This window comes from Sardina pilchardus, chromosome 8 (assembly GCF_963854185.1).
Source record: "Sardina pilchardus chromosome 8, fSarPil1.1, whole genome shotgun sequence".
NCBI lineage: Eukaryota > Metazoa > Chordata > Actinopteri > Clupeiformes > Clupeidae > Sardina > Sardina pilchardus.
The window spans coordinates 26852660-26864673 of NC_085001.1; the positions used below are offsets into that span (position 1 = coordinate 26852660).

General features: G+C 48.8%; 34 non-coding genes across 34 annotated transcripts; all 34 read left to right on the forward strand.

Annotated features, from left to right (window-relative positions):
- The first annotated feature begins 677 nt into the window (after nucleotides 1-677).
- Nucleotides 678-749, forward strand: trnap-cgg (transfer RNA proline (anticodon CGG)). The gene has a single exon. It is a non-coding gene; the product is annotated as a tRNA-Pro (tRNA).
- A 175-nt stretch (nucleotides 750-924) lies between these two features.
- trnap-ugg (transfer RNA proline (anticodon UGG)) lies at nucleotides 925-996 on the forward strand. The gene has a single exon. It is a non-coding gene; the product is annotated as a tRNA-Pro (tRNA).
- Nucleotides 997-1103: 107 nt separating this feature from the next.
- On the forward strand, nucleotides 1104-1175 carry trnap-agg (transfer RNA proline (anticodon AGG)). Its single transcript has one exon. It is a non-coding gene; the product is annotated as a tRNA-Pro (tRNA).
- Nucleotides 1176-1336: 161 nt separating this feature from the next.
- trnap-agg (transfer RNA proline (anticodon AGG)) lies at nucleotides 1337-1408 on the forward strand. The gene has a single exon. It is a non-coding gene; the product is annotated as a tRNA-Pro (tRNA).
- A 190-nt stretch (nucleotides 1409-1598) lies between these two features.
- trnap-cgg (transfer RNA proline (anticodon CGG)) lies at nucleotides 1599-1670 on the forward strand. The gene has a single exon. It is a non-coding gene; the product is annotated as a tRNA-Pro (tRNA).
- Nucleotides 1671-2029: 359 nt separating this feature from the next.
- trnap-ugg (transfer RNA proline (anticodon UGG)) lies at nucleotides 2030-2101 on the forward strand. Its single transcript has one exon. It is a non-coding gene; the product is annotated as a tRNA-Pro (tRNA).
- A 107-nt stretch (nucleotides 2102-2208) lies between these two features.
- Nucleotides 2209-2280, forward strand: trnap-agg (transfer RNA proline (anticodon AGG)). The gene has a single exon. It is a non-coding gene; the product is annotated as a tRNA-Pro (tRNA).
- Nucleotides 2281-2441: 161 nt separating this feature from the next.
- Nucleotides 2442-2513, forward strand: trnap-agg (transfer RNA proline (anticodon AGG)). The gene has a single exon. It is a non-coding gene; the product is annotated as a tRNA-Pro (tRNA).
- A 1416-nt stretch (nucleotides 2514-3929) lies between these two features.
- trnap-ugg (transfer RNA proline (anticodon UGG)) lies at nucleotides 3930-4001 on the forward strand. The gene has a single exon. It is a non-coding gene; the product is annotated as a tRNA-Pro (tRNA).
- Nucleotides 4002-4108: 107 nt separating this feature from the next.
- On the forward strand, nucleotides 4109-4180 carry trnap-agg (transfer RNA proline (anticodon AGG)). The gene has a single exon. It is a non-coding gene; the product is annotated as a tRNA-Pro (tRNA).
- Nucleotides 4181-4341: 161 nt separating this feature from the next.
- On the forward strand, nucleotides 4342-4413 carry trnap-agg (transfer RNA proline (anticodon AGG)). The gene has a single exon. It is a non-coding gene; the product is annotated as a tRNA-Pro (tRNA).
- A 190-nt stretch (nucleotides 4414-4603) lies between these two features.
- trnap-cgg (transfer RNA proline (anticodon CGG)) lies at nucleotides 4604-4675 on the forward strand. Its single transcript has one exon. It is a non-coding gene; the product is annotated as a tRNA-Pro (tRNA).
- Nucleotides 4676-5034: 359 nt separating this feature from the next.
- Nucleotides 5035-5106, forward strand: trnap-ugg (transfer RNA proline (anticodon UGG)). The gene has a single exon. It is a non-coding gene; the product is annotated as a tRNA-Pro (tRNA).
- Nucleotides 5107-5214: 108 nt separating this feature from the next.
- Nucleotides 5215-5286, forward strand: trnap-agg (transfer RNA proline (anticodon AGG)). Its single transcript has one exon. It is a non-coding gene; the product is annotated as a tRNA-Pro (tRNA).
- A 162-nt stretch (nucleotides 5287-5448) lies between these two features.
- On the forward strand, nucleotides 5449-5520 carry trnap-agg (transfer RNA proline (anticodon AGG)). The gene has a single exon. It is a non-coding gene; the product is annotated as a tRNA-Pro (tRNA).
- Nucleotides 5521-5710: 190 nt separating this feature from the next.
- Nucleotides 5711-5782, forward strand: trnap-cgg (transfer RNA proline (anticodon CGG)). The gene has a single exon. It is a non-coding gene; the product is annotated as a tRNA-Pro (tRNA).
- A 175-nt stretch (nucleotides 5783-5957) lies between these two features.
- trnap-ugg (transfer RNA proline (anticodon UGG)) lies at nucleotides 5958-6029 on the forward strand. The gene has a single exon. It is a non-coding gene; the product is annotated as a tRNA-Pro (tRNA).
- Nucleotides 6030-6141: 112 nt separating this feature from the next.
- On the forward strand, nucleotides 6142-6213 carry trnap-ugg (transfer RNA proline (anticodon UGG)). Its single transcript has one exon. It is a non-coding gene; the product is annotated as a tRNA-Pro (tRNA).
- Nucleotides 6214-6815: 602 nt separating this feature from the next.
- On the forward strand, nucleotides 6816-6887 carry trnap-cgg (transfer RNA proline (anticodon CGG)). The gene has a single exon. It is a non-coding gene; the product is annotated as a tRNA-Pro (tRNA).
- Nucleotides 6888-7062: 175 nt separating this feature from the next.
- Nucleotides 7063-7134, forward strand: trnap-ugg (transfer RNA proline (anticodon UGG)). Its single transcript has one exon. It is a non-coding gene; the product is annotated as a tRNA-Pro (tRNA).
- Nucleotides 7135-7246: 112 nt separating this feature from the next.
- Nucleotides 7247-7318, forward strand: trnap-ugg (transfer RNA proline (anticodon UGG)). Its single transcript has one exon. It is a non-coding gene; the product is annotated as a tRNA-Pro (tRNA).
- Nucleotides 7319-7660: 342 nt separating this feature from the next.
- On the forward strand, nucleotides 7661-7732 carry trnap-agg (transfer RNA proline (anticodon AGG)). Its single transcript has one exon. It is a non-coding gene; the product is annotated as a tRNA-Pro (tRNA).
- Nucleotides 7733-7922: 190 nt separating this feature from the next.
- Nucleotides 7923-7994, forward strand: trnap-cgg (transfer RNA proline (anticodon CGG)). Its single transcript has one exon. It is a non-coding gene; the product is annotated as a tRNA-Pro (tRNA).
- A 359-nt stretch (nucleotides 7995-8353) lies between these two features.
- Nucleotides 8354-8425, forward strand: trnap-ugg (transfer RNA proline (anticodon UGG)). The gene has a single exon. It is a non-coding gene; the product is annotated as a tRNA-Pro (tRNA).
- Nucleotides 8426-8532: 107 nt separating this feature from the next.
- Nucleotides 8533-8604, forward strand: trnap-agg (transfer RNA proline (anticodon AGG)). Its single transcript has one exon. It is a non-coding gene; the product is annotated as a tRNA-Pro (tRNA).
- Nucleotides 8605-8765: 161 nt separating this feature from the next.
- On the forward strand, nucleotides 8766-8837 carry trnap-agg (transfer RNA proline (anticodon AGG)). The gene has a single exon. It is a non-coding gene; the product is annotated as a tRNA-Pro (tRNA).
- A 190-nt stretch (nucleotides 8838-9027) lies between these two features.
- On the forward strand, nucleotides 9028-9099 carry trnap-cgg (transfer RNA proline (anticodon CGG)). Its single transcript has one exon. It is a non-coding gene; the product is annotated as a tRNA-Pro (tRNA).
- A 359-nt stretch (nucleotides 9100-9458) lies between these two features.
- trnap-ugg (transfer RNA proline (anticodon UGG)) lies at nucleotides 9459-9530 on the forward strand. The gene has a single exon. It is a non-coding gene; the product is annotated as a tRNA-Pro (tRNA).
- Nucleotides 9531-10132: 602 nt separating this feature from the next.
- Nucleotides 10133-10204, forward strand: trnap-cgg (transfer RNA proline (anticodon CGG)). The gene has a single exon. It is a non-coding gene; the product is annotated as a tRNA-Pro (tRNA).
- Nucleotides 10205-10558: 354 nt separating this feature from the next.
- trnap-agg (transfer RNA proline (anticodon AGG)) lies at nucleotides 10559-10630 on the forward strand. Its single transcript has one exon. It is a non-coding gene; the product is annotated as a tRNA-Pro (tRNA).
- Nucleotides 10631-10791: 161 nt separating this feature from the next.
- trnap-agg (transfer RNA proline (anticodon AGG)) lies at nucleotides 10792-10863 on the forward strand. Its single transcript has one exon. It is a non-coding gene; the product is annotated as a tRNA-Pro (tRNA).
- Nucleotides 10864-11053: 190 nt separating this feature from the next.
- On the forward strand, nucleotides 11054-11125 carry trnap-cgg (transfer RNA proline (anticodon CGG)). Its single transcript has one exon. It is a non-coding gene; the product is annotated as a tRNA-Pro (tRNA).
- Nucleotides 11126-11300: 175 nt separating this feature from the next.
- Nucleotides 11301-11372, forward strand: trnap-ugg (transfer RNA proline (anticodon UGG)). The gene has a single exon. It is a non-coding gene; the product is annotated as a tRNA-Pro (tRNA).
- A 524-nt stretch (nucleotides 11373-11896) lies between these two features.
- Nucleotides 11897-11968, forward strand: trnap-agg (transfer RNA proline (anticodon AGG)). Its single transcript has one exon. It is a non-coding gene; the product is annotated as a tRNA-Pro (tRNA).
- The last annotated feature ends 46 nt before the right edge of the window (nucleotides 11969-12014 follow it).

Below are 12014 nucleotides of genomic sequence, written 5' to 3' on the forward strand. Positions count from 1 at the left end.
CAGATGTTTGATGAATAGGCTGCTGTAGGCTGGTAGTTGATTGGAAGTGGAGGGGACATTTTTCGAAGGTGTTTTCAACTAATTCGGCTTTTAAGACAAATTAAGATACTTTGTGCATTGCGGTGGAAAAGCGCTTCCTTAATGACGTTGCGTGCCGAGACAAGGAAGCTCTCACACGTGGGTGCATACGTAAATTTGCATTCAGTTGATCTGCCACACCTACTCCCGCTATGTAACAGAAATAATCATGAACCCCCATCCAAAAAAGTAACACTTTACCTCGTTGTTAGTCTATATCAAAAGCGGTTGTTCACTTTGTGTGCAAGACGCTATTTTTCGCGTCTTTTTTACTCCAACCGCGAGTTATTGGGGGAGAAACGAGAACGCGCACATACACCGAATAACTTACACCTGGCTTGATGAATCCGTGTCTGCTCATCCTGGATTGGTCTTTGTGCAACCAATTCAGCCGGTATGCTCTTGTTTAGGATTCAGTGATCGCGGCTCAGTAAGTTATCCCGGATGTCTTAATTCTGCTTTTGTGCAACGGGCCCCAGGACTTACTTTCGGAAATGTTGATGCACAGTGGAACGCAGCTGAAATGACCGTCTTTTCTGCAGACCACTCTAAAACGTTGGTGTGAGGAAAGGCGCTGAATAAATGGCATCCTTGGCCCAGGCTTGTTGGTCTAGGGGTATGATTCTCGCTTCGGGTGCCAGAGGTCCCGGGTTCAACTCCCGGACGAGCCCTTCTTTCACAAAGAAATGCCAGACTTTACAGAAAAAAATCCACTCTAACGAAATAAACGACGACCACCCTCTGTTGTTAGCCATTGGAGGAAAAGAGCCCATTCTGGAAAACTTTTTTGACTTACTCAGGAATGCAAGGGGTCCACACAAAATAAAACCCATTGCAGCACTCAGCGGCTCGTTGGTCTAGGGGTATGATTCTCGCTTTGGGTGCGAGTGGTCCCGGGTTCAAATCCCGGACGAGCCCGTAAGCTAGACAAGTAAACTCTTTTGAAATGTGTCCTTTTTCAAGTCCCGTCAGTGGTGGAGAAAATTGCACGTTTTTTTTTTTCAGCTGAAGTCATACTCTGTCGGGGCTCGTTGGTCTAGGGGTATGATTCTCGCTTAGGGTGCGAGAGGTCCCGGGTTCAAATCCCGGACGAGCCCGTCGCCAAGCAAGCTTTTGTCAGTATCATGAGATTGTGTGAGCACTGTCTCACCTTTGATGTACAGCATAGCTTAGCTGCAGCTCAACACCACCACAGCTACCTTTCCTTTCAGCTAAAAGTTGATGCTCAAAATGCTCGACATAAGCATTTGAGCAAGCTGGCTCGTTGGTCTAGGGGTATGATTCTCGCTTAGGGTGTGAGAGGTCCCGGGTTCAAATCCCGGACGAGCCCTTTATTCTGTGAAACTCTGCATCGTTTGGTTCTACCGGCCACCGGTCAACTGCTGCACTTAGTTACCCAGGACTTACTTTCGGAAATGTTGATGCACAGTGGAACGCAGCTGAAATGACCGTCTTTTCTGCAGACCACTCTAAAACGTTGGTGTGAGGAAAGGCGCTGAATAAATGGCATCCTTGGCCCAGGCTCGTTGGTCTAGGGGTATGATTCTCGCTTCGGGTGCGAGAGGTCCCGGGTTCAACTCCCGGACGAGCCCTTCTTTCACAAAGAAATGCCAGACTTTACAGAAAAAAATCCACTCTAACGAAATAAACGACGACCACCCTCTTTTGTTAGCCATTGCAGGAAAAGAGCCCATTCTGGAAAACTTTTTTGACTTACTCAGGAATGCAAGGGGTCCACACAAAATAAAACCCATTGCAGCACTCAGCGGCTCGTTGGTCTAGGTGTATGATTCTCGCTTTGGGTGCGAGAGGTCCCGGGTTCAAATCCCGGACGAGCCCGTTTGTGCTTTCTCCCCAATTTATTGTGGGCCTCACCGCCAAACGCTTGTGTCCTGTAGAGAATTAGCCTCGGTTGGATGTTCCTTTTCACCCCACAAAACTGTTCAATTGCGGCTCGTTGGTCTAGGGGTATGATTCTCGCTTTGGGTGCGAGAGGTCCCGGGTTCAAATCCCGGACGAGCCCGTAAGCTAGACAGGTAAACTCTTTTGAAATGTGTCCTTTTTCAAGTCCCGTCAGTGGTGGAGAAAATTGCACGGTTTTTTTTTTCAGCTGAAGTCACACTCTGTCTGGGCTCGTTGGTCTAGGGGTATGATTCTCGCTTAGGGTGCGAGAGGTCCCGGGTTCAAATCCCGGACGAGCCCGTCGCCAAGCAAGCTTTTGTCAGTATCATGAGATTTTGTGAGCACTGTCTCACCTTTGATGTACAGCATAGCTTAGCTGCAGCTCAACACCACCACAGCTACCTTTCCTTTCAGCTAAATATTGATGCACAAGATGCTCGACATAAGCATTTGAGCAAGCTGGCTCGTTGGTCTAGGGGTATGATTCTCGCTTAGGGTGCGAGAGGTCCCGGGTTCAAATCCCGGACGAGCCCTTTATTCTGTGAAACTCTGCATCGTTTGGTTCTACCGGCCACCGGTCAACTGCTGCACTTAGTTACCCAGGGGCCTATTGCACAAAACTAGGATAAGGGATTAACCCGGGATATCTTGGTTATCCTGGCTCAATTTATCCGTGATCCAGTTGCACAAAAGCGGGATAGGGGGCAGCAGGATATGTTATGGTATAACTTACCATGGCGATTTATTCTGTGGAGCTAGCCTGCTCCTGACCAGGCTAACATCCAAGATAAGTTGATTCTAATGGTAATTACATTATCTGATTGGTTCAGCTAGCTGTCATTCAAATGAGACCTCCACGTGATTTTTTTTTAAAGAGCTGTAGATTCGATTTCTATATTATTTGCTACATGCATTTACTCGCAAAACACAGCAGAATGTCTGCCTAATACCATATGGATGTCATTTAAATTATGGTGGCCTTATAATTAATAACATAGCCTACTCGTTGTTTGCTTCTTTTTTGACAGATGTTTGATGAATAGGCTGCTGTAGGCTGGTAGTTGATTGGAAGTGGAGGGGACATTTTTCGAAGGTGTTTTCAACTAATTCGGCTTTTAAGACAAATTAAGATACTTTGTGCATTGCGGTGGAAAAGCGCTTCCTTAATGACGTTGCGTGCCGAGACAAGGAAGCTCTCACACATGGGTGCATACGTAAATTTGCATTCAGTTGATCTGCCACACCTACTCCCGCTATGTAACAGAAATAATCATGAACCCCCATCCAAAAAAGTAACACTTTACCTCGTTGTTAGTCTATATCAAAAGCGGTTGTTCACTTTGTGTGCAAGACGCTATTTTTCGCGTCTTTTTTACTCCAACCGCGAGTTATTGGGGGAGAAACGAGAACGCGCACATACACCGAATAACTTACACCTGGCTTGATGAATCCGTGTCTGCTCATCCTGGATTGGTCTTTGTGCAACCAATTCAGCCAGTATGCTCTTGTTTAGGATTCAGTGATCGCGGCTCAGTAAGTTATCCCGGATGTCTTAATTCTGCTTTTGTGCAACGGGCCCCAGGACTTACTTTCGGAAATGTTGATGCACAGTGGAACGCAGCTGAAATGACCGTCTTTTCTGCAGACCACTCTAAAACGTTGGTGTGAGGAAAGGCGCTGAATAAATGGCATCCTTGGCCCAGGCTCGTTGGTATAGGGGTATGATTCTCGGTTCGGGTGCCAGAGGTCCCGGGTTCAACTCCCGGACGAGCCCTTCTTTCACAAAGAAATGCCAGACTTTACAGAAAAAAATCCACTCTAACGAAATAAACGACGACCACCCTCTGTTGTTAGCCATTGCAGGAAAAGAGCCCATTCTGGAAAACTTTTTTGACTTACTCAAGAATGCAAGGGGTCCACACAAAATAAAACCCATTGCAGCACTCAGCGGCTCGTTGGTCTAGGGGTATGATTCTCGCTTTGGGTGCGAGAGGTCCCGGGTTCAAATCCCGGACGAGCCCGTAAGCTAGACAGGTAAACTCTTTTGAAATGTGTCCTTTTTCAAATCCCGTCAGTGGTGGAGAAAATTGCACGGTTTTTTTTTTCAGCTGAAGTCATACTCTGTCGGGGCTCGTTGGTCTAGGGGTATGATTCTCGCTTAGGGTGCGAGAGGTCCCGGGTTCAAATCCCGGACGAGCCCGTCGCCAAGCAAGCTTTTGTCAGTATCATGAGATTGTGTGAGCACTGTCTCACCTTTGATGTACAGCATAGCTTAGCTGCAGCTCAACACCACCACAGCTACCTTTCCTTTCAGCTAAATATTGATGCTCAAAATGCTCGACATAAGCATTTGAGCAAGCTGGCTCGTTGGTCTAGGGGTATGATTCTCGCTTAGGGTGCGAGAGGTCCCGGGTTCAAATCCCGGACGAGCCCTTTATTCTGTGAAACTCTGCATCGTTTGGTTCTACCGGCCACCGGTCAACTGCTGCACTTAGTTACCCAGGACTTACTTTCGGAAATGTTGATGCACAGTGGAACGCAGCTGAAATGACCGTCTTTTCTGCAGACCACTCTAAAACGTTGGTGTGAGGAAAGGCGCTGAATAAATGGCATCCTCGGCCCAGGCTCGTTGGTCTAGGGGTATGATTCTCGCTTCGGGTGCGAGAGGTCCCGGGTTCAACTCCCGGACGAGCCCTTCTTTCACAAAGAAATGCCAGACTTTACAGAAAAAAATCCACTCTAACGAAATAAACGACGACCACCCTCTGTTGTTAGCCATTGCAGGAAAAGAGCCCATTCTGGAAAACTTTTTTGACTTACTCAGGAATGCAAGGGGTCCACACAAAATAAAACCCATTGCAGCACTCAGCGGCTCGTTGGTCTAGGGGTATGATTCTCGCTTTGGGTGCGAGAGGTCCCGGGTTCAAATCCTGGACGAGCCCGTTTGTGCTTTCTCCCCAATTTATTGTGGGCCTCACCGCCAAACGTTTGTGTCCTGTAGAGAATTAGCCTCGGTTGGATGTTCCTTTTCACCCCACAAAACTGTTCAATTGCGGCTCGTTGGTCTAGGGGTATGATTCTCGCTTTGGGTGCGAGAGGTCCCGGGTTCAAATCCCGGACGAGCCCGTAAGCTAGACAGGTAAACTCTTTTGAAATGTGTCCTTTTTCAAGTCCCGTCAGTGGTGGAGAAAATTGCACGGTTTTTTTTTTTCAGCTGAAGTCACACTTTGTCGGGGCTCGTTGGTCTAGGGGTATGATTCTCGCTTAGGGTGCGAGAGGTCCCGGGTTCAAATCCCGGACGAGCCCGTCGCCAAGCAAGCTTTTGTCAGTATCATGAGATTGTGTGAGTACTGTCTCACCTTTGATGTACAGCATAGCTTAGCTGCAGCTCAACACCACCACAGCTATCCTTTCCTTTCAGCTAAATATTGATGCACAAGATGCTCGACATAAGCATTTGAGCAAGCTGGCTCGTTGGTCTAGGGGTATGATTCTCGCTTAGGGTGCGAGAGGTCCCGGGTTCAAATCCCGGACGAGCCCTTTATTCTGTGAAACTCTGCATCGTTTGGTTCTACCGGCCACCGGTCAACTGCTGCACTTAGTTACCCAGGACTTACTTTCGGAAATGTTGATGCACAGTGGAACGCAGCTGAAATGACCGTCTTTTCTGCAGACCACTCTAAAACGTTGGTGTGAGGAAAGGCGCTGAATAAATGGCATCCTTGGCCCAGGCTCGTTGGTCTAGGGGTATGATTCTCGCTTCGGGTGCCAGAGGTCCCGGGTTCAACTCCCGGACGAGCCCTTCTTTCACAAAGAAATGCCAGACTTTACAGAAAAAAATCCACTCTAACGAAATAAACGACGACCACCCTCTGTTGTTAGCCATTGCAGGAAAAGAGCCCATTCTGGAAAACTTTTTTGACTTACTCAGGAATGCAAGGGGTCCACACAAAATAAAACCCATTGCAGCACTCAGCGGCTCGTTGGTCTAGGGGTATGATTCTCGCTTTGGGTGCGAGAGGTCCCGGGTTCAAATCCCGGACGAGCCCGTTTGTGCTTTCTCCCCAATTTATTGTGGGCCTCACCGCCAAACGCTTGTGTCCTGTAGAGAATTAGCCTCGGTTGGATGTTCCTTTTCACCCCACAAAACTGTTCAATTGCGGCTCGTTGGTCTAGGGGTATGATTCTCGCTTTGGGTGCGAGAGGTCCCGGGTTCAAATCCCGGACGAGCCCGTAAGCTAGACAGGTAAACTCTTTTGAAATGTGTCCTTTTTCAAGTCCCGTCAGTGGTGGAGAAAATTGCACGGTTTTTTTTTTCAGCTGAAGTCACACTCTGTCGGGGCTCGTTGGTCTAGGGGTATGATTCTCGCTTAGGGTGCGATAGGTCCCTGGTTCAAATCCCCGACGAGCCCGTCGCCAAGCAAGCTTTTGTCAGTATCATGAGATTGTGTGAGCACTGTCTCACCTTTGATGTACAGCATAGCTTAGCTGCAGCTCAACACCACCACAGCTACCTTTCCTTTCAGCTAAATATTGATGCGCAAAATGCTCGACATAAGCATTTGAGCAAGCTGGCTCGTTGGTCTAGGGGTATGATTCTCGCTTAGGGTGCGATAGGTCCCGGGTTCAAATCCCGGACGAGCCCTTTATTCTGTGAAACTCTGCATCGTTTGGTTCTACCGGCCACCGGTCAACTGCTGCACTTAGTTACCCAGGACTTACTTTCGGAAATGTTGATGCACAGTGGAACGCAGCTGAAATGACCGTCTTTTCTGCAGACCACTCTAAAACGTTGGTGTGAGGAAAGGCGCTGAATAAATGGCATCCTTGGCCCAGGCTCGTTGGTCTAGGGGTATGATTCTCACTTCGGGTGCGAGAGGTCCCGGGTTCAACTCCCGGACGAGCCCTTCTTTCACAAAGAAATGCCAGACTTTACAGAAAAAAATCCACTCTAACGAAATAAACGACGACCACCCTCTGTTGTTAGCCATTGCAGGAAAAGAGCCCATTCTGGAAAACTTTTTTGACTTACTCAGGAATGCAAGGGGTCCACACAAAATAAAACCCATTGCAGCACTCAGCGGCTCGTTGGTCTAGGGGTATGATTCTCGCTTTGGGTGCGAGAGGTCCCGGGTTCAAATCCCGGACGAGCCCGTTTGTGCTTTCTCCCCAATTTATTGTGGGCCTCACCGCCAAACGCTTGTGTCCTGTAGAGAATTAGCCTCGGTTGGATGTTCCTTTTCACCCCACAAAACTGTTCAATTGCGGCTCGTTGGTCTAGGGGTATGATTCTCGCTTTGGGTGCGAGAGGTCCCGGGTTCAAATCCCGGACGAGCCCGTAAGCTAGACAGGTAAACTCTTTTGAAATGTGTCCTTTTTCAAGACCCGTCAGTGGTGGAGAAAATTGCACGGTTTTTTTTTTTCAGCTGAAGTCACACTCTGTTGGGGCTCGTTGGTCTAGGGGTATGATTCTCGCTTAGGGTGCGAGAGGTCCCGGATTCAAATCCCGGACGAGCCCGTCGCCAAGCAAGCTTTTGTCAGTATCATGAGATTGTGTGAGTACTCTCTCACCTTTGATGTACAGCATAGCTTAGCTGCAGCTCAACACCACCACAGCTATCCTTTCCTTTCAGCTAAATATTGATGCACAAGATGCTCGACATAAGCATTTGAGCAAGCTGGCTCGTTGGTCTAGGGGTATGATTCTCGCTTAGGGTGCGAGAGGTCCCGGGTTCAAATCCCGGACGAGCCCTTTATTCTGTGAAACTCTGCATCGTTTGGTTCTACCGGCCACCGGTCAACTGCTGCACTTAGTTACCCAGGACTTACTTTCGGAAATGTTGATGCACAGTGGAACGCAGCTGAAATGACCGTCTTTTCTGCAGACCACTCTAAAACGTTGGTGTGAGGAAAGGCGCTGAATAAATGGCATCCTTGGCCCAGGCTCGTTGGTCTAGGGGTATGATTCTCACTTCGGGTGCGAGAGGTCCCGGGTTCAACTCCCGGACGAGCCCTTCTTTCACAAAGAAATGCCAGACTTTACAGAAAAAAATCCACTCTAATGAAATAAACGACGACCACCCTCTGTTGTTAGCCATTGCAGGAAAAGAGCCCATTCTGGAAAACTTTTTTGACTTACTCAGGAATGCAAGGGGTCCACACAAAATAAAACCCATTGCAGCACTCAGCGGCTCGTTGGTCTAGGGGTATGATTCTCGCTTTGGGTGCGAGAGGTCCCAGGTTCAAATCCCGGACGAGCCCGTTTGTGCTTTCTCCCCAATTTATTGTGGGCCTCACCGCCAAACGCTTGTGTCCTGTAGAGAATTAGCCTCGGTTGGATGTTCCTTTTCACCCCACAAAACTGTTCAATTGCGGCTCGTTGGTCTAGGGGTATGATTCTCGCTTTGGGTGCGAGAGGTCCCGGGTTCAAATCCCGGACGAGCCCGTAAGCTAGACAGGTAAACTCTTTTGAAATGTGTCCTTTTTCAAGTCCCGTCAGTGGTGGAGAAAATTGCACGGTTTTTTTTTTCAGCTGAAGTCACACTCTGTCGGGGCTCGTTGGTCTAGGGGTATGATTCTCGCTTAGGGTGCGAGAGGTCCCGGGTTCAAATCCCGGACGAGCCCGTCGCCAAGCAAGCTTTTGTCAGTATCATGAGATTGTGTGAGCACTGTCTCACCTTTGATGTACAGCATAGCTTAGCTGCAGCTCAACACCACCACAGCTACCTTTCCTTTCAGCTAAATATTGATGCGCAAAATGCTCGACATAAGCATTTGAGCAAGCTGGCTCGTTGGTCTAGGGGTATGATTCTCGCTTAGGGTGCGAGAGGTCCCGGGTTCAAATCCCGGACGAGCCCTTTATTCTGTGAAACTCTGCATCGTTTGGTTCTACCGGCCACCGGTCAACTGCTGCACTTAGTTACCCAGGACTTACTTTCGGAAATGTTGATGCACAGTGGAACGCAGCTGAAATGACCGTATTTTCTGCAGACCACTCTAAAACGTTGGTGTGAGGAAAGGCGCTGAATAAATGGCATCCTTGGCCCAGGCTCGTTGGTCTAGGGGTATGATTCTCACTTCGGGTGCGAGAGGTCCCGGGTTCAACTCCCGGACGAGCCCTTCTTTCACAAAGAAATGCCAGACTTTACAGAAAAAAATCCACTCTAACGAAATAAACGACGACCACCCTCTGTTGTTAGCCATTGCAGGAAAAGAGCCCATTCTGGAAAACTTTTTTGACTTACTCAGGAATGCAAGGGGTCCACACAAAATAAAACCCATTGCAGCACTCAGCGGCTCGTTGGTCTAGGGGTATGATTCTCGCTTTGGGTGCGAGAGGTCCCAGGTTCAAATCCCGGACGAGCCCGTTTGTGCTTTCTCCCCAATTTATTGTGGGCCTCACCGCCAAATGCTTGTGTCCTGTAGAGAATTAGCCTCGGTTGGATGTTCCTTTTCACCCCACAAAACTGTTCAATTGCGGCTCGTTGGTCTAGGGGTATGATTCTCGCTTTGGGTGCGAGAGGTCCCGGGTTCAAATCCCGGACGAGCCCGTAAGCTAGACAGGTAAACTCTTTTGAAATGTGTCCTTTTTCAAGTCCCGTCAGTGGTGGAGAAAATTGCACGGTTTTTTTTTTCAGCTGAAGTCACACTCTGTCGGGGCTCGTTGGTCTAGGGGTATGATTCTCGCTTAGGGTGCGATAGGTCCCTGGTTCAAATCCCCGACGAGCCCGTCGCCAAGCAAGCTTTTGTCAGTATCATGAGATTGTGTGAGCACTGTCTCACCTTTGATGTACAGCATAGCTTAGCTGCATCTCAACACCACCACAGCTATCTTTCCTTTCAGCTAAATATTGATGCGCAAAATGCTCGACATAAGCATTTGAGCAAGCTGGCTCGTTGGTCTAGGGGTATGATTCTCGCTTAGGGTGCGATAGGTCCCGGGTTCAAATCCCGGACGAGCCCTTTATTCTGTGAAACTCTGCATCGTTTGGTTCTACCGGCCACCGGTCAACTGCTGCACTTAGTTACCCAGGACTTACTTTCGGAAATGTTGATGCACAGTGGAACGCAGCTGAAATGACCGTCTTTTCTGCAGACCACTCTAAAACGTTGGTGTGAGGAAAGGCGCTGAATAAATGGCATCCTTGGCCCAGGCTCGTTGGTCTAGGGGTATGATTCTCGCTTCGGGTGCGAGAGGTCCCGGGTTCAACTCCCGGACGAGCCCTTCTTTCACAAAGAAATTCCAGACTTTACAGAAAAAAATCCACTCTAACGAAATAAACGACGACCACCCTCTGTTGTTAGCCATTGCAGGAAAAGAGCCCATTCTGGAAAACTTTTTTGACTTACTCAGGAATGCAAGGGGTCCACACAAAATAAAACCCATTGCAGCACTCAGCGGCTTGTTGGTCTAGGGGTATGATTCTCGCTTTGGGTGCGAGAGGTCCCGGGTTCAAATCCCGGACGAGCCCGTAAGCTAGACAGGTAAACTCTTTTGAAATGTGTCCTTTTTCAAGTCCCGTCAGTGGTGGAGAAAATTGCACGGTTTTTTTTTTCAGCTGAAGTCACACTCTGTCGGGGCTCGTTGGTCTAGGGGTATGATTCTCGCTTAGGGTGCGAGAGGTCCCGGGTTCAAATCCCGGACGAGCCCGTCGCCAAGCAAGCTTTTGTCAGTATCATGAGATTGTGTGAGCACTGTCTCACCTTTGATGTACAGCATAGCTTAGCTGCAGCTCAACACCACCACAGCTACCTTTCCTTTCAGCTAAATATTGATGCGCAAAATGCTCGACATAAGCATTTGAGCAAGCTGGCTCGTTGGTCTAGGGGTATGATTCTCGCTTAGGGTGCGAGAGGTCCCGGGTTCAAATCCCGGACGAGCCCTTTATTCTGTGAAACTCTGCATCGTTTGGTTCTACCGGCCACCGGTCAACTGCTGCACTTAGTTACCCAGGACTTACTTTCGGAAATGTTGATGCACAGTGGAACGCAGCTGAAATGACCGTATTTTCTGCAGACCACTCTAAAACGTTGGTGTGACAAAAGGCGCTGAATAAATGGCATCCTCGGCCCAGGCTCGTTGGTCTAGGGGTATGATTCTCGCTTCGGGTGCGAGAGGTCCCGGGTTCAACTCCCGGACGAGCCCTTCTTTCACAAAGAAATGCCAGACTTTACAGAAAAAAATCCACTCTAACGAAATAAACGACGACCACCCTCTGTTGTTAGCCATTGCAGGAAAAGAGCCCATTCTGGAAAACTTTTTTGACTTACTCAGGAATGCAAGGGGTCCACACAAAATAAAACCCATTGCAGCACTCAGCGGCTCGTTGGTCTAGGGGTATGATTCTCGCTTTGGGTGCGAGAGGTCCCGGGTTCAAATCCCGGACGAGCCCGTTTGTGCTTTCTCCCCAATTTATTGTGGGCCTCACCGCCAAACGCTTGTGTCCTGTAGAGAATTAGCCTCGGTTGGATGTTCCTTTTCACCCCACAAAACTGTTCAATTGCGGCTCGTTGGTCTAGGGGTATGATTCTCGCTTTGGGTGCGAGAGGTCTCGGGTTCAAATCCCGGACGAGCCCGTAAGCTAGACAGGTAAACTCTTTTGAAATGTGTCCTTTTTCAAGTCCCGTCAGTGGTGGAGAAAATTGCACGGTTTTTTTTTTCAGCTGAAGTCACACTCTGTCGGGGCTCGTTGGTCTAGGGGTATGATTCTCGCTTAGGGTGCGAGAGGTCCCGGGTTCAAATCCCGGACAAGCCCGTCGCCAAGCAAGCTTTTGTCAGTATCATGAGATTGTGTGAGCACTGTCTCACCTTTGATGTACAGCATAGCTTAGCTGCAGCTCAACACCACCACAGCTACCTTTCCTTTCAGCTAAATATTGATGCGCAAAATGCTCGACATAAGCATTTGAGCAAGCTGGCTCGTTGGTCTAGGGGTATGATTCTCGCTTAGGGTGCGAGAGGTCCCGGGTTCAAATCCCGGACGAGCCCTTTATTCTGTGAAACTCTGAATCGTTTGGTTCTACCGGCCACCGGT